Below are 24,535 nucleotides of genomic sequence, written 5' to 3' on the forward strand. Positions count from 1 at the left end.
GTAGCAGAAGGTGATATTTTTAAACTTTGCCCATTTGTCTCAATTCCATTTATAAATAAACCTCCAGGTCAAGATTTTATCCCTTTGGGTAATTGTTTCCCAGTATTATCATTAATCTAATCGCCTAGGATACAACTGATGACATACATTCTCTCTGTTGTGTAATTAAAGGCAATTAAGCTGATAACCATTCAGTGCCAGGCAGAATAAATGCTATTGCCAAAAATTCATGTAAAGAACTAAATGCAGAATAATGATCAGTAAAATACGATGAAATGATGATGATTTATGGGAGATGTTAGGAGAACTGAACAGATAATCGTATGTTGAGCAATGTATATTTTTGTCTACTTTCTGCCGCCAACAGATACAAATATAGCCAAAATGTTCTTCTAGGGAATCACTGTCTTTCCCAGAACATGAAAAATTTGCCTTTTGTTTACAATGGCTCTGGGGACAACAAGCCGGACAACATCTGTATATATATATAAAATAAATTATGAAGACCAATATATATATATATATATATATATATATATATATATATATATATATGTATGCAGTCATATGAATAAGTTTGGGAACCCATCTAAATTCTTCCGAGTTTTGTTTATCATTGGCTGAGCTTTAAAAGTAGCAACTTCCTTTTAAAATATAACATGCCTTATGGCAGTGATCCCCAACCAGTAACTTGTGAGCAACATGTTGCTCTTCGACCACTGCCTTGTATAGGAGATAGCCAGGGAGGAGAAATCGAGCGCCGTACGATTTTGTTATGACCAAATAACTACATTTTTGTCTCACCAGTCCAAAGCACTTGTCTAAATCAGCTTTTACATACAACAAGCGACTCTGGAAGTGCAGAAAGGGCTTCTTTCTCATCCCCCTGCCATACAGATGTTCTTTGTGCAAATTGCGCTGAATTGTAGAACGATGTACAGATACACCATCTGCAGCAAATGTTCTTGCAGGTCTTTGGAGGTGATCTTTGGGTTGTCTGTAACCATTCTCACAATCCTCCGCATATGTCGCTCCTGTGTTTTTCTTGGCCTGCCAGACCTGGGTTTTACAGCAACTGTGCCTGTGGCCTTCCATATCCTGATTACATTCCTTACTATTGAAACTGACAGTTTAAACCTGAGATGGCCTTTTGTAGCCTTCCTCTAAACCATGATACTGAACAATCTTTGTTTTCAGAGAGTGTTTGAGAGCTGCTTTGAGGATCCCATGCTGTCGCTCTTTAGAGGAGAGTCAAACAGAAGCACAACTTGCAATTGGCCACCTTAAATACCTTTTCTCATGATTGGACACGCCTGCCTATGAAGTTCAAGGCTTAATGAGCTAATCCAACCAATTTTGTGTTGCCAGTAGTATTGAGCAGTTACATGCATTCAAATTAACAAAATGACAAGGTACCCAAATTTTTGCACAGCCAGTTTTTCACATTTGATTTAGTATTCATACATCTGAATACTGTTTCACTAAAAATCTTTGTTAAAAAATAAAAGACATACCACTGTATTTTTTTTTTAAATTTGAGCAAATTGTTATGCAGGCTGATAGGGGTTCCCAAACTTTTTAATATGACTGCATATATATATATATACTGGTTGGGCTAAAGTAATGGACCCAGACCTCATGGTTCCCAAGACCTTTATACTATGACACAGTGCCATCTAGTGAACACTGTAAGAACTACAGGGGTTACATAAACACAAGGTCCCCATTAGGACCCTTTTAGGCATCCATTTTATCAGGGATGTGCCTGTCAATAATATGTGAGGGTGTCTAAATTTTCACTATATATATATATATATATATTGGCCTTGGCCTTTATGTGTGCCCTAATTTGTCCAGAATGCTTACATGTCTGCACCATGTGTCACCCATTCCTCTATGCATCACCTTCTGTCCCTGATACAGGAGGAAACACAAAGAGGCCTATTTATGAATATTTTAATTTTGTAATTCAAATATTAAAAAAAAAAATTGGAATGTGTGCTTATGTATTAAAAAATCCAAATATAAAAACTCAATACAAGCTCAGAAAAAATTAAAAAAACTTAAACTGAAAAAAAACTGTGCACATTTTGCCAACAACTCCCATTGACTTGAACATGAACATGGCAGCTTTTAAGAGTCACATTTTTTAAATTTGAGTTTTTCGAGTTTTCTTCTGCTTAATAAATAGATAAAAACGGACTGTTCGAAACTCTATTCAAATTTGTGAGTTTTATCTAAAGAAACTCGAAATGCAGCAAAATTCCACATTCAATTGTTGATATATCAGCCCCAAAGAGTTGTTCTTGTTGTTAGCATGTGCATCTCATAGTGTATTGTGGGCAAAAACTGTATTTTTTATGTATGGAATTTTTTTGGCATGTACCGTCCTTATTCTACCCGATAGGCTTAAAGGGCATGTAAAGGCAAAAAAATAAGATCAGATTTTTACTTTCTTTAATGAAAAAGAAACCTATCTCCAATATACTTTAATTAAAAAATGTGTACAGTTTTTATAAGAAACCTGACTGTAGGCAGTGAAATTCTCCCGTCATTTACTGCTGTGGATAGGAATTGTCAGACGGTCCCTAACTGCTGAGCAGGGAAACAATCATACTTATGTACAGCAGGGGGAGCCCCCGCCTTACTTCCCAGCCATGCAGAACTCAAGCAGCTTTGTTTATGACGATCCCTAAGCAGCCCAGACCACACTGAGCATGTGCACAGTCTTAGTCTTGAAAAGATGTATAACAAAGTTACAAGATGGTGACCCCCTGTAGCAAACTTTGAAAGCATAAATTATTTGTGTGATTAGGCTTGTGGTGCAGTAAGTTCATGTTTATATTTAGTATACAAAATACAGCATTTCTAGCCTCAGTCTATTTTAGACTTTATATGTCCTTTAAATGAGAAACAATAAAAGGATTTTTGTTTAGGGAGGGAAAATCTATTTTAAAAGGAAAACATAGTTTCCTAGTGATTCTACCATCTTTAAGAAGTAAAAAAATAATGTGATATTTTTGTTTCTTAATCTTTCATTACTGTCTCTAACTAAAATACTCAAGGATATATTTTGTACTATAAAAATATGAGCATGCCAACCTGGTTTTATTTAAAACAGACCTTGCCAAGGACATGTTTGAGATACGCTCTGATTCAGCAGAAGGTTTTGATACAGCACCAAACAGGAGATCTCTTTATAAGTTCAGCATCATCCATCTGGGGCCAAGTGTTTGTAATGTAATAGAAAAACTCATGAAGAACAAAATGAGGTGTAATTCATTTGATGTTTTCTGGGCAGACCAGGAAGTACAAATAAAAAATGTAAATTCTGTCCTTAGGCAATATTTTCATCTCATTGCTTAGACACAATAAAATCATTGAAGGTTTAAGGTATACCCCGCGGGATATTTCAACCACCTTGACTTCTGTAGTGCTCAGTGTTTGGGAACAGGGAAATTAACTGGAGGACTCTCCATGCTAACATATAGAAAACAATGTACAGTATTTTGTAGTCAAAGTGATGCAGATGATAAACATACTGAGACTACTGCAGATTAGTGATGGGCGAATTCGCCGTCAGCGAATAAATTCGGAAAAACGGACGCCGGCGTCAAAAACGGGCGCCGGCGTCAAAAAACGGGCGCCGGCGTCAAAAAACGGGCGCCGGCGTCAAAACGAGACGCCGGCGCCGTTTCGCGAATTTTTCGCCGTTTCGCGAGTTTCGCGAATTTTTCGGCGAAGCGAAACGGCGCAAATTCGCCCATCACTACTGCAGATAACAGGGACTTTGGCATCAATGGATGGAATTGTCTATTTCTAAAGCTTCAAAAAGTTTTTGGTCAAACTATTGTCTAGTGATGGGCGAATTTGGGTCGTTTCGCTTCGGCAAAAAATTGCGAAACGGTGACGGAGTCCATTTTTTGCTGAAAATGCGACGGCGTCCAAAAAAACCGACTCCGGCGTTCATTTTTTTTACGCTGGCCATTTTTGTGGCGGTTTCGCAAATTTATTCGCCGCCGGCGAATCGTGGGAATTCGCCGCAAATTCGTGCCTGGCAAATAAATTCGCCCATCACTACTAATGTCAAAATCACTGTTGATGCAGAGATGGAACTTTGGCCAGTAAAATGTTTCTGAAATGCCATTAGTCCAACTTGGCCATGATGATCAACTGATAGTACCACCATGATGACTTTCATGTCGCCCAATGTTGTCAGTGTCCTCCGATAGAGCACAATGTTATTTCATGAATTCTGAGCCAGAGAAGTACATTTGGTGGTATCAAGTCAATATATTTTGTTCAAGAAATTGAACTTGAAAATGTGTTGAAGTATTATCATCTTGAAGTCTGGTTTTTTTTCACTTTAAAGCTTTATAAATAGGTCCTTTAAAGAATCTGGGGTGAAAATAACCCATACAATGCTGGGCAATTGTGATAAGTAGGGATGTAGCGAATGGCGGAAAAAATGTTTGCGAACATATTCGCGAACATGCGTCCAAAAATGCGAACGGTTCGCGAACGTCGCGAACCCCATAGACTTCAATGGGAAGGCGAATTTTAAAAGCTAGAAAAGACATTTCTGGCCAGAAAAATGATTTTAAAGTTGTTTAAAGGATGCAACGACCTGGACAGTGGCATACCAGAGGGGGATCAAGGGCAAAAATGTATCTGAAAAATACATTGTTGACACAGCGCTGCGTTTTGTGCTGTAAAGGGCAGAAATCACACTACGTCACTCAGGTGATGTTTCTGGACACGGAATGTGAAAAAGCTCACACAGCTAGGTGGCACTTGGTTAAAGACTGGGCAAACAATGCCTGCAAGGGCAACGTATACAGTAGTGGATACGGAATATATTATTGCTGCTGTATAAACATCACTCAGGTGGTGTTTATGGACACGGAATTATTATTGTTATTTAGACAGAATGTGAAAAAGCTCACACAGCTAGGTGGCACTTGCATACCTCCCAACTGTCCCTCTTTTGACCACTCAACCCCCTGTCCCTCTTTTGTACTGGAAAGTCCCTCTTTTCTCTGCACTGAACAGCCAGAAAAAAAACAGTTTCTAACTTAATTAGCTTTTGGCAGAGAGCTCAGAACAGCTAACAGGTGCAAATAAGATACTTTGTAACAATTTTGACTCTGGTTGGTGCTGGTGGTGGTGAACTACTAGGAGGAGCAGCACACCAGTCCCACTCCCCAACACAGCTAGACTAATAGCACTGGGCTCTTATAGTAGCAAAGTAAAAAAACAAAAAAGAAAATAAAAGCAGTCCTTACAAGGACTATTGGGTTATTACAGCAGTCAGCAGATGAGATCAGAAGCAGTGCCCACAGCAGCTACATACAGAGCACTGCAGTAGAAGGTAGATTACTAGTCAGCAAAGCTAACTAACCTAAACTCACTGTCCCTCAAATCCCTGCAGAGTTCTGTCCCTACAATACAGAGCAGTATCAAGTAGATTACTAGCCAGCAAACTTACTATCAACTGTCCCTCAAATCACTAACAGCTCTCTCCCTACACTAGCTCTTCCAAGCACACACAGGCAGAATGAAAAAACGCTGCAGGGCTTCAGTTTATATATGGAAGGGGAGTGGTCCAGGGGGTGTGGGGGTGGTCCAGGAGGGAGAGCTTCCTGATTGGCTGCCATGTATCTGCTGGTCTGGGGTGAGAGGGCAAAAATAAGCGCCAGCTAAGGCGAACCCAAATTGGCGAACGTCGCGCGACGTTCGCGAACATTCGGCGGACGCGAACGGTCGATGTTCGCGCGAATTAGTTCGCGGGCGAACAGTCCGCGACATCCCTAGTGATAAGACATGGGGGTGGGGGTGCCTGCAGGGATGCCCACCGTCTCCTCACTAGCACGTCGATCTGTTACTGGTTATTGACATTGCCTGTTCCTCAATTACAATTTACTCTTTCCTGTTACTCCTGTCGCACGTTCATGCTCCCTTGTCTGCCCAGAACCCTCACCTTGGTTCTCTTATGACCTGGCAGCATCCCAGTAGCAAAGGGGTTTCTCCGAATGTGAAAGGCTATGGTATGGCAAACGTGACAGCAACATGCTTTATTAGACCCCAAAAGGAATATATTTTGTTATGGGACCCATTATCCAGAAACCAGTTATCCAGAAAGCTCCTAAGTATGGGAAGGCCTACTCCCATTGGCTTCATTGTAATTGCATAATTCAAATAAAAACGTATCTCCTATTTCTCTGTAATAATACAACAGTAGCCATCTGTGGTACTGCCAGAGGGTCTAAGGTGGAGGTAGGCCTCAGTATTAGATGAGAAGAGGTCAGGCCCATCTTTAGCAAAGGCATGATAACAGGAATCCCATGAATAACGTTAGCAAGTCTGCTAAAACATAACTTTAATTAATAGAAATATTAGTAGAATTATGATATGGACATCACAATTATGGACATTCCCCTTATCTGGAAAACTCCGGCTCCTGAGCATTCTGGATAATACAATAGGTCCCATACCTGTACTGGTAAAAGAAGAAGGGTTGAAAAATAGTTGGCCCAAGAAGTCAAACAAGTCATCAGTTACAGGAATAAGAAGCAACATTGCAACCTGAAACATCACGTGGGTCCACCACTGTTCAAAAAGTGTTTGCATAAGGCCTCACTTGCATAAACGCACTAAATCCACATTTTATGTAAAAACCTAAATTGAATATTGTACTACCCCAGGAAGGCTCGGGGGAGCCCCTTACAAACAACTTTGCCAGTACCCAAGGAAAGAGTTAGTGCCTCGTATTAGTGTCCCATAAAGTTTTTTTTTGTGACAGAGTTTAGAAAAATTAAAATGAAAAACAAACGAAGAGGAAACCAAAGCCTTCAGTACCGAATGTGCTTGATGATGAGACATTTATGAGAAGAAAAGGGCAGCTCCAGACAGTGTCAGTTGCCATGGCAGGACTCAGAATGGGTGTATGCTGTTTATTGTTGCATTAAAAATGTTACCTCATATGCCATTAAGCTGACACAAGAGCAAAAATATTATGGCATTGCCAAGTGTGCAGGTGCAACCTAACTGTGCCATTTTAGGCACCATCATCTACAAGGCTGACGTGTTCTAGCCTGAATAAGAATCAAACCCATTAGCCAATTAAAATAAGGTACATCACCCTCTTTCTAATCTAAGCTTCTAACTTGTTTCTCATGAAGGGGTTAACAACCCTAACCCCATATTCTATTTTTTAACAGTTTGGACTGATTTATAGCCCTGCAAATTCAATAAAGTGCTCACTTTTCTAAGGCCAACGAATTATTCAAATGTGAATAAATCCAAAAATAACACAGAGTGGATGGTTGTGGAAACTTCTGTCAACATCATTTTTTATGCATTTTCAAAACGGGCACGATGTTGACGCGAGGAAGTCCATTCCTATGAAACTGAAAACCGGGACAAGTACTCCCGCCCCATTTCAATTAACATGTAATAATATTAAACAATTAAATTGTCCTGGCCTAAGAAGTCCGGAAACACATTCTTGGCACTGTCCTGCGGGAAAGTCTGGCACTCATCGTTGTATCCAAAAAAAAAATCAAGAATTAATTGTAACAAAGGTATGGGAATCAGAAATTTTAAGCACTCAGGTGCCTGAAGCTGAACAGGGGATTGGGCGTATAATGAACCGCGGATAATTCTGCTCATGAACTATTGGCAATATGCTAAAAAATACTTGATACTTATATTTTCCACGGTTCTGAAATATTGGTCGGCTCCTATAACTGCGTTTAATCTTCGAGCATTAACTCCTTGGTCCTTTACATCCTGTTTCAAAAAGCATAGAAGTAGTAAGTTTCCATCAGGGTTGGAATGAGCTCTTTATAAAGCTCCCGAGAGTTTCTGCCAAAAATGAGCGATGTCATGTAGTTGTTTATGTAGTAATGGAAATTCAGTTTGAGAAGTTGTTACTGAATTCATAGTATTTTAATACTCTCTCCATGAGTTCTACAAATTATTGAAGGGGTTGTAACGGGAGGATATATATTTGGATTAAAGTTCATTCAATGTAGGCGACCCATAGGATTTCTTACCCCTGCAGCTTGGAACCCCAAAGTCAGTAACCTGTGTCCTATGGGAGAAAAGTATAACCCATTGGTCCAAAAGTAGCTTAAAGGGATACTGTCATGGGAAAAAATTTTTTCAAAATGAATCAGTTAATAGTGCTGCCCCAACAGAATTTTGCGCTGAAATCCATTTCTCAAAAGAGCAAATAGATTTTTTTATATTTAATTTTGAAATCTGACATGGGGCTAGACATTTTGTCAGTTTCCCAGGTGCCCCCTGTCATGTGACTTGTGCTCTGATAAACTTCAATCACTCTTTACTGCTGTACTGCAAGTTGCAAGCTTCAAGCAAGCTTGCTCTGTAGTTACGCTCCTGAGTAGTGGGTTTAGTATTACCCAGGCACCACCCACCATAGTAGGGACTCTGGGTCATAGGGCTCTGGGTAGAGTATATTCACATGGAGCACCACTATCTCAAGTATAGTAAGATTGGTGTCAGACTGGACTGCCATGGACACTGGGGAAAAGCTTTGTGGGCCCCGCTAAACCCGGCCCACTCCCCCACCGGGATGTAGTCTCTCCCATGCCTGGACCTGATGCCAGTAAATCAGTAAAAGCAAAAGAGGAGAAGGTAAGCGGCACGCACAGGAGGGCTAGGTTGGACGCTGGGTCCCTGGAAGATGGCCCTTTGCTCACAGTCCTGGTTGGCCCCGAATTGCCCAATCCGACCCTGAGTTAGTTTAACCATTGAAGCCATGTTGTATGAGGTAAATAGGAAGTACCTTTATGTTCTAGCAACTTTCTATCCCCCCTGAGATTTCAGATTTCCTTTCAGGTTGACCTTTCTTTTGACCAAATGATTTGGCCAGATTGCTTGATAGAGCCCAACACAGTAATGAAGTGAATTCTAGATACATACATTGGTGTCAGTTTTTATAGCACGTCTACTGGACTTAATGCAGTGTTCTTAGATCCAAGCATAATTTTTTTTTCTTGCTATAAACTGCTGTAGTGTACACAACATTTTAAGTTGTAGTACGTACATTACATGATTAACATTACAATAGCAGATTTTGCAGGTACAGCCCAGACTGTTGGAAGTTCGTCAGAAGGATGGCTTGCCAAGTTCATTGACTTTTTGCCAGTAGCTACTAAAATGTTCCACTGTGACTCCAAGACTGACCAGAACAATTAGAATAAATACCTTATGTTGAGTCGTGCAGAAAGATGTGAAACCACAAGAGGAAGTGTAAGAGATTCCAGTTTCTTCAGTGGTTTCTTTGTATGAGAACTGTGCTCTTCTCTAAACCTGGACTTTTAAGGTGTTTAAACTGTGGGACCACACAGTAGCCCACATCAAAGGGGAGCCATACTAGCCATTGTGCTTATACACCCTGGATGCAATATTCATAGTAAGTAAGTTAAGTTAGGTTGAAAAAAGACACACAGCCATCAAGCTCAACCTTTTAAGTCTGTATATAACCTGCCTAACTGCCAGTTGATCCAGTGGAAGGTGAAAAACCCCATCTGAAGTCTCTCCAATTTGCCTCAGAGGGGGAAAAATCCTTCCGACTCCAAAATGGCAATGGGACCAGTCCCTGGATCAACTTGTACTATGAGCTACAGTGGTGTGAAAAACTATTTGCCCCCTTCCTGATTTCTTATTCTTTTGCATGTTTGTCACACAAAATGTTTCTGATCATCAAACACATTTAACTATTAGTCAAAGATAACACAAGTAAACACAAAATGCAGTTTTTAAATGAGGGTTTTTATTATTTAGGGAGAAAAGAAATCCAAACCTGTGTGAAAAAGTAATTGCCCCTGAACCTAATAACTGGTTGGGCCACCCTTAGCAGCAATAACTGCAATCAAGCGTTTGCGATAACTTGCAACGAGTCTTTTACAGCGCTCTGGAGGAATTTTGGCCCACTCATCTTTGCAGAATTGTTGTAATTCAGCTTTATTTGAGGGTTTTCTAGCATGAACCGCCTTTTTAAGGTCATGCCACAACATCTCAATAGGATTCAGGTCAGGACTTTGACTAGGCCACTCCAAAGTCTTCATTTTGTTTTTCTTCAGCCATTCAGAGGTGGATTTGCTGGTGCGTTTTGGGTCATTGTCCTGCTGCAGCACCCAAGATCGCTTCAGCTTGAGTTGACGAACAGATGGCCGGACATTCTCCTTCAGGATTTTTTGGTAGACAGTAGAATTCATGGTTCCATCTATCACAGCAAGTCTTCCAGGTCCTGAAGCAGCAAAACAACCCCAGACCATCACACTACCACCACCATATTTTACTGTTGGTATGATATTCTTTTTCTTTTTTATCAATTCTTTATTTAGTATTTTTCAGTATATAAGATTAGGGAAAGGGATACAGAAAAAAGAAAAAAGGAGGGGGGGAAGGGAGAGGGGTGGGTGGGATGATCCATTATCCACATTCAATACAATGTTTACCTCTTATACAAGACAAGTTTGAGAAGAAACAGATATTATGTATATTAGTATTTAGCTTTAGTATAATCTACCCATGGATGCCATATTGCCCAATATTTATTACTTTGATTATGTGAAATTGCCGTCATTTCTTCCATCTGTCTAACTTCCTCTACCCTTATTAACCAGTCTTTAATCGTCGGAGACTCTATCGACTTCCATCTCACAGGTATTAAGGATTTGGCTGCTTGTAATAAATATAGAGTGAGTGGGTCGCTTATTGTTGTCTTTAAGTCTTGTTTTATGTTGAATAAGATTGTCTGGGGCTTGTCTATCACAAGTTCCTGTTTTGTCAGTTTATTTATTATGCTTAAGACCTCCTTCCAGAAAAACTGAATAACAGAGCAAGTTATCCACACATGAGTATGATTACCCTCAAGAATGTTGCATCTCCAACATATTCCATTAGTATTAGAGTAATATTTTTTCAGCTTTGTAGGAGTATAGTGCCATCTGGTAACCATCTTATACATTGCTTCCCTAGTTTTGGAGGCTTTGGAAGATTGAAAAGTGGATTTAAGAATATCACTCCACATGCAGTCTGTTATTTCTATATTAAGTTCTTCTGCCCATTCCTGGCGCTGGGAGTCAGGGCCTGAGGCCACGTTATCAATTAAAAGTTTGTATAAATAGGAAAGAGGTTTTTTAGGTATCTTTTGAGCAGACAATATAGTTTCCCAGCTTGTTTCCATTCTCTCCCAGTCCAAAAATGTTTTCGTCTGTAAATATGCGTGATGTTCTTTTTCTGAAATGCTGTGTTACTTTTACGCCAGATGTAACGGGACGCGCACCTTCCAAAAAGTTCAACTTTTGTCTCGTCGGTCCACAAGGTATTTTCCCAAAAGTCTTGGCAATCATTGAGATGTTTTTTAGCAAAATTGAGACGAGCCTTAATGTTCTTTTTGCTTAAAAGTGGTTTGCGCCTTGGAAATGTGCCATGCAGGCCGTTTTTGCCCAGTCTCTTTCTTATGGTGGAGTCGTGAACACTGACCTTAATTGAGGCAAGTGAGGCCTGCAGTTCTTTAGATGTTGTCCTGGGGTCTTTTGTGGCCTCTCGGATGAGTTGTCTCTGCGCTCTTGGGGTCATTTTGGTCGGCCGGCCACTCCTGGGAAGGTTCACCACTGTTCCATGTTTTTGTCATTTGTGGATAATGGCTCTCACTGTGGTTCGCTGGAGTCCCAAAGCTTTAGAAATGGCTTTATAACCTTTGAAATTGAACTCAGGTGTGATAAACCACAGTTAAGTTATTTTTTAACAAGGGGGGCAATCACTTTTTCACACAGGCCCATGTAGATTTGGAGTTTTTTTTCTCCCTTAATAACGTAAACCTTCATTTAAAAACTGCATTTTGTGTTCAATTATGTTATCTTTGACTAATAGTTAACGGTTTTTGATGAGCAGAAACATTTAAGTGTGACAAACATGCAAAAGAATAAGAAATCAGGAAGGGGGCAAATAGTTTTTCACACCACTGTATCTCCCATATCCCTGTATTCCCTCACTTGCTAAACACCATCCAACCCCTTCTTATACCTATCTAATGTATCAGCCTGTACCACTGATTCAGGGAGACAATTCCACATCTTCACAGCTCTCACTGTAACAAACCCCTTCCCAATATTTAGCTGGATCCTCTTTTCTTCTAATCAGAATGGCCTGACCTTGTGTCAGCTGGAAAGACCTACTGTAAATAAAGCATTAGAGAGATTATTATTTGATCCCCTTTTATATTTATACATAGTTATAAATGATGAGCTATATTTTTCTAGGCATGGATTAGCTGTGAAATTCCTCACTTTGTCATCTGCAAATTTTATTGTGAAATTGCAGCAAAAAGTCAGCAAGACAAAAAAGGAATTGACTTTAATGCATTTGGAGTCAGAAAATTTTTTAAAAAATTGTCAAAATAAATTGTAAAAAATATTTGAACGCCAATTGACTTCAATGCATTTTGTGAATTGGGCTTAAATGATTTTTTAGTAGACTTAAATGAGAATTCAACACTAAAGTTAAAAAAACGGTACCCACCTACCCTGCATTGACCTTCTCCCCCAGCCTAAGTGTTACCCAGGGCAAATGCCCCTAAAGTTTTACTTACCCCTTGCAGATTCAGGCATCGGAGTTCACGAGCGCCATCTTCTTCTCTGTGGAAATCTTCAGAATGAGACCAGCATGGAGACGTATGCGAAGTTGGAGCAATTTTCTGTTTCGCGACAACTGCGCATGAGCCGAAAGTCACAAAAATTGCTGAAGCGCCAGTCTCATTCCGAAGATTACTGAATCGGCTGAGGATGGCGTTGGTAAACTGCGATGTCTGAATCGCGGTTTCATGAATTTCGGGGGAAATTCATGAATTTTTCATGGAGCGAAACGGGACAGATTCGCCCATCACTAGAGCCAGGGTCTTGTGCTGGAATTTGAAGAGTCTTGGGCAATATATTTAACAATCATGGATTGGATTCTATTCAGGGCAGGAACCTCATCCCAACTGTCTATTGAAGCTCCTAGCAGTATTTATTGATTTTCACTGTCCGATTTATAATAAATGTACCCTGTTTGTGTTTATATCTTGCTACAGAAATAAATAAATACAATACAATGGCTCCTTTTAACAGAAGTAGAATATAGAAAGAATAAAAGAATATTCATTTTTCACATAATCACATTCATCATAAACACAGAACAATGGAGTGTTAAAAGAAAGTGTTGACTTTGCTCTTTATACATTGTGCCCTAGAGAGAGTAGAGCTGGACGTGTGTCTTCTGAAAGAATGGTGGATGCTCTTGGCAAAGGCTACTCCTGTTGAACAAGCTGTCAGTGACACCTCGAGACCTTTCAATTGTTACTGGAGTATTTTTTTGGAGTCTTATAGTGAGGGAACTCTGCTGTTGGTAGAAATATTGTAACTGCCTGCGCAGATGGACAAAAGATACACATGGGCCACCGTCTTCCAGAATCTATAAAAAATTTTCCTTGGGGAAATCAATTGGAGCTTTCGCCAAAAGAAAAATAATATTTCTGCTTTCTCTTTTCTTTATTACTTTTCTCCAGAAGATAAAGACGTAAACAGACCCTTTCAATGAAACCAACTAATCCATAACACTTCTGTAATAGATAGGGGTCTTCAAAGTTTTAGGAAGAGGCCCGTTCCAAGATGTAAGACATAATTATTTCAAGACGTCTTGAAGATCTTACAGAGAAGCAGTTCTATTATGCAATATTTGTAATGAAAGAGAAAAAACCCAGCCTCTTATGTAGGTTTCGAAATGAAAAGTTATCCACAATTTACAATTTTAAGCAATTTACACAGTCTTTCAAAATCATGTCCATTTAAAAGCGCATGTTATTTTAAAGGGCATGTAAAGTCTAAAATAGAATAAGGCTTAAAATGCTGTATTTTGTATAATAAATATAAACATGAATTTACTGCACCACAAACTAATAAAACTAATAATTGATGCTTTCAAAGTTGGCTACAGGGGGTCACCATCTTGTAACTTTGTTATACATCTTTGCAAGACTAAGACTGTGCACATGCTCAGTGTGGTCTGGGCTGCTTAGGGATCGTCATAAACAAAGCTGTTTGAGTTCTGCATAGCTGGGAAGTAAGGCGGGGGCTCCCCCTGCTGTTCATAAGTATGATTGTTTCCCTGCTCAGCAGTTAGGGACCGTCTGACAATTCCTATCCACAGCAGTAAATGAAGGGAGAATTTCACTGCATACAGTCAGGTTTCTTATAAAAACTGTACACATTTTTTAATTAAAGTATATTGGAGATAGGTTTCTTTTTCATTAAAGAAAGTAAAAATGGGATTTTATTTTTTTGCCTTTACATGCCCTTTAAGGTATGAAGATCCAAATGGAAAGATCAGTTATCTGGAAAACCTCAGGTTCCAAGCATTCTGGATAATAGATCTCATAACTGTACTTCCCTTTTCCACAGAAACATGAACACGAGGATCCAAGGAGGAGCCCATCCCCACTGTTAATAATATGCTACTAATTAGTAGTAATAAGTAAGTAATGGGAAATAACCCAAGCATTATTTTTAAACCACAATACTGCATACAAAAGTTCTAAAAGATAATAAGGCAGGATTTTAGTCATCCACAGTGTTCAGTTGTAGTGACGGGCGACAGATACGAATTTGAGAATCCGTGTTTCGCCGCAAGTGAATTAATTTGCGAAACTGCGGCGAGAATTCACCGGCGAAAAATCCGTTGCGTCAAAAAAAGTTGGCGAGAGTGAAAATTATTCAAACGCCCATTGACTTTAATGCATGTGGACTGAATAGTTGTGCATATAAAAATTGGCGCTCTCGTCAAAATTGACGCACGCAAAATTATTTTGATGCCCATTGACAAATTGAACAAATTCACAACGTTTTCGCCATTTCTAGGTAAAGCGGCACAGATCCGTCCCTCACTATTCAGTTGTACCAATATCAACTGGTTTTAAAATAGGTGACATTGCTTTAGCCATGGAGATGGACTGTGCAGCCTCCAAGTAATGTTATAGTTCAACAATGCATGTACAGTAAGTGCATCTCGGAATTCAAATGCTCCTAGAACTCTGTCACTTGTATCCAATGGTCAGTGCAGCTCCTGTAAGGAAGCTTGATTGGTCATATTCATCGCAAAGTTGCTCACATTGTACTTCCTTTATGAAATTGTATAAATAAATAACATCCAAAATTCCCACTGCGTGACCAGTACATAAAGTTTTACTTATTCAGCTTTGTTTTGGCTGCCAGAACTTCCAGGATATCAATTATGGTTCACCGGCCATTGCCGTGTATTTGCCGCGTCACAAGATGGATTACACAATATGCACATTATGCCTGATTAAAAACAACCTGGAGCCAAATATAGACCATGGCTCTATACAAAGCACTTCCAATACGGCCTGTGCCCACTGGGGCTCCCCAATTTGTGCACCTCAACTTTGTCCATGCCTCATGAATACAGCACCTCCAAATACATGTATTCATGGGACCAACGTTGGACTCCACCTGCAAAGTACAAAACAATAATTGTGCCCCTGTCATTTTTAAAGGAACAGTAACACCAAAAAAATGAAAGTGTCCTAAAGTAATGAAAATATAATGTGCTGTTATGCTGCACTGGTAAAACTGGTGTGTTTTAAGAAAGACTACTATAATTTATATAAGCTTCTATGCAGTCTTGAGGGTAGCCATTCAAAGCTGAAAAAGAAGAGAAGGAACAGGATACACAGTAGATAACAGATAAGCACTACTATAGTTTATATAAACAAGCTGCTGTGTAGCCATGGGGGCAGCCATTCAAGCACAGGATACACAGTAGATTACAGATAAGTACTACTATAGTTTATATAAACAAGCTGCTGTGTAGCCATGGGGGCAGCCATTCAAGCACAGGATACACAGTAGATAACAGATAAGTACTACTATAGTTTATATAAACAAGCTGCTGTGTAGCCATGGGGGCAGCCATTCAAGCACAGGATACACAGCAGATAACAGATAAGCTCTGTAGTATACAATGGGATTCTTCAGAACATATCTGTTATCTACTGTGTGTCCTGTGCTTGAATGGCTGCCCCCATGGCTACACAGCAGCTTGTTTATATAAACTATAGTAGTACTTATCTGTTATCTACTGTGTATCCTGTGCTTGAATGGCTGCCCCCATGGCTACACAGCAGCTTGTTTATATAAGCTATAGTAGTACTTATCTGTTATCTACTGTATCCTGTGCTTGAATGGCTGTCCCCATGGCTACACAGCAGCTTGTTTATATAAACTATAGTAGTACTTATCTGTTATCTACTGTGTATCCTGTGCTTGAATGGCTGCCCCCATGGCTACACAGCAGCTTATTTATATAAACTATAGTAGTACGTATCTGTTATCTACTGTGTATCCTGTGCTTGAATGGCTGCCCCCATGGCTACATAGCAGCTTATTTATATAAACTATAGTAGTACGTATCTGTTATCTACTGTGTATCCTGTGCTTGAATGGCTGCCCCCATGGCTACACAGCAGCTTGTTTATATAAACTATAGTAGTACTTATCTGTTATCTACTGTGTATCCTGTGCTTGAATGGCTGCCCCCATGGCTACACAGCAGCTTGTTTATATAAACTATAGTAGTACTTATCTGTTATCTACTGTGTATCCTGTGTATCCTGTGCTTGAATGGCTGCGCCCATGGTTACACAGCAGCTTGTTTATATAAACTATAGTAGTACTTATCTGTTATCTACTGTGTATCCTGTGCTTGAATGGCTGCCCCCATGGCTACACAGCAGCTTATTTATATAAACTATAGTAGTACGTATCTGTTATCTACTGTGTATCCTGTGCTTGAATGGCTGCCCCCATGGCTACATAGCAGCTTATTTATATAAACTATAGTAGTACGTATCTGTTATCTACTGTGTATCCTGTGCTTGAATGGCTGCCCCCATGGTTACACAGCAGCTTGTTTATATAAACTATAGTAGTACTTATCTGTTATCTACTGTGTATCCTGTGCTTGAATGGCTGCGCCCATGGCTACACAGCAGCTTGTTTATATAAACTATAGTAGTGTTTCTGAAGCAAACACACCAGTTTTGTCAGTGCAGGGCAACACTAGATTATATTGTCTTTCCTTTAAGACACTTTTTGGTGTTCCAGTTCCTTTAACCTATAAGGACTCATTACCAAACCAATGAGCAATGTACAACGTGCATGAAATAACCATGTTTTTAGCCACAATGCAGCTTTTTATCCCGGAATTCCAGCATTTTCGCTGGCACACACTGAATGGCAGCATGCTCTAAGCAATTACAGTACAGTACAGTGTAGAAAATGTAAACCTAATATCGGTTAATGCATATAAACGAATGAAAGATTAAGTTATTTGCATGAAGTTACTATAGCCCAGTATAGTTAATAGAAAAAGCCGAATCCCTGCTAAAGGGCTGATGCTCATCCAATAACTAATACTGCTTTCTTAATCCCTCAAGATCTCCACTCCGTCATTAGGTATCACGTTCCATGGCAGGGACACCGTCTACCGGGCAATAATACCATCGCTGACATTTTTTTTACACACCCTGAGACCAAAAGACAGATCTCATTTATGTTTCTGATCTTTAAGAGGAGAATGAAAGGAAGTTATCGCCCCAGCATTCCCAGCTTCAGAATGGGCTGAGCTCTGCCGTACAGAAACTACAGCTGTTCTCATGTTGGAAAAGATACGCCTTGGGTATATTGGAAGCCAAATGGCTGTTTTTGTCAACACATATCTGTCCAAACCACAAAACTTGGGAAGAACACAGGTTTGTTCAAAACCAAGAACATAGGACTCCCCAGCCTGCTGCTGCTCCAACTAAATGCCCAAATTCTTTGATTATATGGCAGCCTTAACACCAAAGGATGCTGTGCCAGGGCATGTGTTTGGAACACATCTTATAATGCTGGCACATTATTTGCTTTAAATAACAATGACGTTTATACTTTTTTTTAGGATGATATTTTAGCAGACAGCCCTCTGTCGACTGTTAAACTGCAGCTTTCAGCATCACAATGACAGAGAAACCTGTCTGGAGGACTATGTGCTGCAGTTTAGTATCTGCAAAAAGAATAAATAAGACCCAATTCAATGTAAAGGTTGCTCCTTTGTTTACTTTCTATTGTTGTAAAATTCCTTTCTGATTTCTAATATCCTTATATTTTTCCATGAAGCTATAACGTCATCCATGGCAGCTAATAATTATGTTCTTCAGATCTCACACTGCCTGGCCTTCAACCCGGGCCCAATTTAACCAGATCTATCTAGCTAACATTTGCTCCATCGGTGTTGCAGATGGCTTAAAGCTTACAACCCCCAAAAATAAGTAAGAATTTGCATAGAAACAAAGATTTTGTATGGTTGTTACGATGCTCTTTAAAGAGATGAGCAACCCTGAGTTTCACCAAGGAGGTAGTAGGGTAGACTAAAGGGAGTGGCATTGTGAAAGCACCAATCTCCTTGTTAGTATAGGTAGGGTTGAGGAGTTCTTTGCTGTCCCCAGCATCTCTGGTGCTTCCTAAAAATATGGAAGATGTTGCATAGAAACAAAGATGTTGAATGGTTGTTAAAATGTTCTTTAAAGGAAAGAGCAGCCCTGAGTTCCACCAAGGAGGTAGTAGGGTAGTTTGAAGGGAGTGGCATTGTGAAAGCACCAATCTCCTTGTTAGTAAAGGTAGTAGGGATGTAGCGAATGGCGGAAAAAATGTTCGCGAACATATTCGCGAACTTGCGTCCAAAAATGCGAACGGTTCGCGAACGTCGCGAACCCCATAGACTTCAATGGGAAGGCGAATTTTAAAAGCTAGAAAAGACATTTCTGGCCAGAAAAATGATTTTAAAGTTGTTTTAAGGGTGCAACGACCTGGACAGTGGCATGCCAGAGGGGGATCAAGGGCAAAAATGTATCTGAAAAATACATTGTTGACACAGCGCTGCGTTTTGTGCTGTAAAGGGCAGAAATCACACTACGTCACTCAGGTGATGTTTCTGGACACGGAATGTGAAAAAGCTCACACAGCTAGGTGGCACTTGGTTAAAGACTGGGCAAACAATGCCTGCAAGGTCAACGTATACAGTAGTGGATACGGAATATATTATTGCTGCTGTAAAAACATCACTCAGGTGATGTTTACGGACACGGAATTATTATTGTTATTTAGACAGAATGTGAAAAAGCTCACACAGCTAGGTGGCACTTGCATACCTCCCAACTGTCCCTCTTTTGACCACTCAACCCCCTGTCCCTCTTTTGTACTGGAAAGTCCCTCTTTTCTCTGCACTGAACAGCCAGAAAAAAAACAGTTTCTAACTTAATTGGCTTTTGGCAGAGAGCTCAGAACAGCTAACAGGTGCAAATAAGATACTTTGTAACAATTTTGACTCTGGTTGGTGCTGGTAGTGGTGAACTACTAGGAGGAGCAGCACACCAGTCCCTCTTTTCTCTGCACTGAACAGCCAGAAAAAAAAACAGTTTCTAACTTAATTAGCTTTTGGCAGAGAGCTCAGAACAGCTAACAGGTGCAAATAAGATACTTTGTAACAATTTTGACTCTGGTTGGTGCTGGTGGTGGTGAACTACTAGGAGGAGCAGCACACCAGTCCCTCTTTTCTCTGCACTGAACAGCCAGAAAAAAAAACAGTTTCTAACTTAATTAGCTTTTGGCAGAGAGCTCAGAACAGCTAACAGGTGCAAATAAGATACTTTGTAACAATTTTGACTCTGGTTGGTGCTGGTGGTGGTGAACTACTAGGAGGAGCAGCACACCAGTCCCTCTTTTCTCTGCACTGAACAGCCAGAAAAAAAAACAGTTTCTAACTTAATTAGCTTTTGGCAGAGAGCTCAGAACAGCTAACAGGTGCAAATAAGATACTTTGTAACAATTTTGACTCTGGTTGGTGCTGGTAGTGGTGAACTACTAGGAGGAGCAGCACACCAGTCCCACTCCCCAACACAGCTAGACAAATAGCACTGGGCTCTTATAGTAGCAAAGTAAAAAAACAAAAAAGAAAATAAAAGCAGTCCTTACAAGGACTATTGGGTTACAGGCAGCAGTCAGCAGATGAGAGATCAGCAGCAGTGCCCACAGCAGCTACATACAGAGCACTGCAGGAGAAGGTAGATTACTAGCCAGCAAAGCTACCTAACCTAAAATGTCCCTCAAATCCCTGCAGACTTCTGTCCCTACAATACAGAGCAGTATCAAGTAGATTACTAGCCAGCAAAGTTACTATCAACTGTCCCTCAAATCACTAACAGCTCTCTCCCTACACTAGCTCTTCCAAGCACACACAGGCAGAATGAAAAAACGCTGCAGGGCTTCAGTTTATATATGGAAGGGGAGTGGTCCAGGGGGTGTGGGGGTGGTCCAGGAGGGAGAGCTTCCTGATTGGCTGCCATGTATCTGCTGGTCTGGGGTGAGAGGTCAAAAATAAGCGCCAGCTAAGGCGAACCCAAATTGGCGAACGTCACGCGACGTTCGCGAACATTCGGCGGACGCGAACAGCCGATGTTCGTGCGAATTAGTTCGCGGGCGAACAGTCCGCGACATCCCTAAAAGGTAGGGTTGAGGAGTTCTTTGATGTCCCCAGAATCCCTGGTGCTTCCTAAAAATATGGAAGATGTTGCATAGAAACAAAGATTTTGTATGGTTGTTACGATGCTCTTTAAAGAGATAAGCAACCCTGAGTTCCACCAAGGAGGTAGTAGGGTAGTCTAAAGGGAGTGGCATTGTGAAAGCACCAATCTCCTTGTTAGTATAGGTAGGGTTGAGGAGTTCTTTGCTGTCCCCAGCATCTCTGGTGCCCCTATTGCATATGCAAGTTGCCTTTGTTCAGCCTATCTATGGGGCAAATTCACTAAGATTCGTAGTTGCGCCAGGCGTAACTTCGCCGCACTTCGCCTCACTTCGCCACACTTCGCCAGGCGTAGTTTCGCCAGCGCTTCGCAAATTCACTAAAATCCGAAGTTGCGCTCAGGGGTAGCGTAAGGTTGCGAAGTTGCACTAGCGTTGATTCGCTAAGTAAAGCGAAGTTACGCTAGCGAAGGCTAATTTGCATACGGCGCCAAATTCAAATTTCAATGGAGGAATACGTATCAGCACTACAAATGGCTAGAAAAGCTTCAAAACATCAAATAAAATGTTTATTTTGCCCTACACATGTGCCCACTGTCTAGGTAAGTTGCCATGAGTTAGGAAATGTAGGGGGGAAGGAGGGGAGCCCCAAAAAATTTTTCGATCTTTTTCAGCCTATCACCCATAATGTAGAAAACACGCCAGCGTTTTTTGGGACTTAGAAAAAATTTTGACTTATTTTGAAGCAATCCCTATCTACTCTATTGCGCTTCGCCTGGTCTGAGGTGGCGAAGGAAGTCTAGCGTAAAAGGTAGCGTTCAGTACACTGCGCGCGTTAGTGAATTTGCGTAGTTACGTCACTAGCGAAACTTCACCAGGCGTAAGGGTGCGAAGTAACACTAGCGAAACTACGCCAGCGTTCGTTAGTGAATTTGCGCAGTAACGAAAATGCCAAACGCTAGCGAAGTAACGCTAGCGTTCGGCGCTTCGGCGCTTAGTGAATTTGCCCCTATATGTCTAGATTTCTGATTTCTATTAACTTTTTAAAAACATGGCATACAAGGTAATGTCCGCTGACCGTTGCCCATGCTCAAAAATAAAGGGCATCAGTTCACGAGTGTGCTAGTTTTGGGTTCGTTTTCTTTTACTCCGTTAAGACTCAGCACCACTATCAAATGGAAAGAGATCATTTTGCACCAGAACTCTCTGTTTCCTCGTTTCAAGCTGAAAATAAAGCACTGGTGACATTAAGAGGGAACACCTCTGGCAAGAACTGGGTTTAGTGACGTCTGACTCCATCAGAGTTTAATTACAAGATTAAAGACTGACTTTATGATATGTTTTATAAATGGCATCTCTGTGTTTGAGTGGGATCTTGGTGAACATGTGTTACGTTGCTCCTAGCATAGGCGTTCCACGTTTCACATCCATCCAATGCTTCCTCACAACGAACAAGAGGTACATGATATCATCTGGTATCATCACATCCTCCCAAAAAGGGAATGTTCCATGTACAAAATACACCATGTCTCCAGAGCTCTGTGTTCTTTTAGAAAAGCTATTTCCCAAGTGTGAGAGTCCCTCCCAAGTTCTCAGTTCTCGGATACTCTGTTTAGTGGATTCCTAAGCGTGCAATAAAGTAAAAGTCCTTAGATATGGGTCCTAGGTATATAATTGATTTGGACCCCATTGCTCATCTCCCAGAGAAATGTTCAAAGCTATTTTTAGGGGTTCCAGTGGCGACAATGCTAGACCTTATACATATTGGTGTGAAGTCCCACAGAGCAGCAGTTATAGGAAGATGGGAATGGTGGGATTCCAGATCAAGATAGAAACAGTAGGACAAGTTGACAACAGTAAGTTGGGGGAGTTTGTCATCTGAATGAATTCACACTGGTAGGTGGGCAATTAAAGAAAGGGGAATTTGGACCTAGTAAAGTTGAAAAGCTCTCCTCTAAGAGGATAACTATAAGCACCTAGCAGTGGCTTGGAGACCTATCATCAGTATAAAGTCAGCTTGAAAGTTGGCCATGCATGGTCCTTGAGAGTAAGAGGCTTGTTAGCCCATGATGGGCCCCTGACCAAAATATGTGGGTCTGTTGGACTGGTTAAAAAATCCTGTTGGGTAAGAGCTGTGTAAGATGAGCCGCTGCCTCTCTTACCTCCCGACACGTCTCTCCCGGGTTTGGTTTCCCTTGACACCGGCGTTCGACACCGAGTGTCTTGACGCCTGTGTATTGACGCTGGGCATCATGACCTCATCATGGAACACCGGTTTTGAATCTGTGGCGCCAAATTTTCTTTAAAAGGCTCCTCCACCATCTTGAATATGCCCAAGCTGCTTCCAGTTCAACTGTTCCTGCCTAAACGTTTGTTTGTATCTGAATTCCTGGTTTTGACTCCGATTATTGCCGCCAGCCTTGAACCTCTTGCCTGATTCTTGACTATGTCTCTTCTTCATCCTTGCCGGTACCTCGTTTATGGACTTGTTGTCGTCACGCACTCTTCCTTGTGTTTTTTCCGCAGCAGAAAGCCTGGGGCCCCAAAAGGGCGTCGGTGAACACCGGAATCCACAGGGTTACCCTGTGCATTGTGAGTGTACCCACCACCAAGCAAGGTTTCCGATAACGATATCGTTACAAGCTGTATGGGCACATCATCACAGCCCTCTTCCAAAACGGTAGGATCCCATTACGATCTGATCATTCGACCAGGGATCTTCCATATATGGTCATATTAAGTCAACTTCTCCCACATGGGTAGAAGATAATAACTTTTTGGTTATAATTCATCTACTGTCTCAATTTTAGATGGTGCATCACATCTCTTGGGAGATTGTACCTCTACCCTAATATTCAATAAAAATTAATGCCCTCTAAACATCCTGTTCTCTTTGGTACTTCTGGATCTTTTCCATTACCCTTGATAACCCCTGACACTGACCCTAAGCAGTAGTTTGGATGACAAGCAGAAAAATTATGAAGAGAAACCTTTAATATAAATGTATAAGTAGCATTAAACCCAAGCCTCTGCTTTTTAGTTACCAGGGTCAGACACAGAGAGACAAACAAGCAACAGACCAATTGCACATGGAAAGTTGTTTCCATCTACAGAATAATACATTTTTTAATGTGAATTTTTCCTTTAATTCAGGGTGAAGAGATCCCCAGAGCACAGTTTTTTTAGAGCTTTAGACAACGGTGGCCCCAGCCAAGGCCTGTGCCATTTGCATTGTGAACACGTTAGTCATCGTTATTAAATATGGGCAATGAGGTGGAGTCCTTTAAAAAAATACATTGAATGGCTGATTTGAAATGAGTCATTTCAGCAGTGTTTTTATAAATTTAACAATTATTCCTTTGGAAGGGCAACTTTTGTACAGACCCTGCCAGAGACTGGAAACAATGACATAATTAGGGAGAAGCGCTAGGCAACTTCCTCTCTGTTACATGACTGTCTCCCCCCCAATGCCCCTGCGGATACTAAAGAATAAAACAGAGAAAATATAAAAATGAAATCTTCCATCTGAAACTGAACATGAGCCAAGCATTCGCTTAGGAAGTAGCACAGGAGGAATTAAATAAGTGTTTATAACTGTGCCGGCCCCTGAGTCCCTAATATATATATATATAAGTGCTGATACTGGTGATGAGAGACACAATGTAAAACATCTGTATAGACGCTGTTGCTCCACATTCTCTTTCCCCTGATCAAGGAGTATAAATGTTTGTATTTAGATGCTTGTTATGAATGTAACAGACATAATACTGTCCCTGCACAAATGGAGTTTATTTCTGAGACCCAAAATAGCTTTCATTTGGCATGTGTTACTTGGTGTCCCATGGCTGGGTGATCCACCTTACTCAGTAACTGGTACCACACCTGAG

This window comes from Xenopus laevis, chromosome 6S (genome assembly GCF_017654675.1).
Source record: "Xenopus laevis strain J_2021 chromosome 6S, Xenopus_laevis_v10.1, whole genome shotgun sequence".
In the NCBI taxonomy this organism is placed as follows: domain Eukaryota; kingdom Metazoa; phylum Chordata; class Amphibia; order Anura; family Pipidae; genus Xenopus; species Xenopus laevis.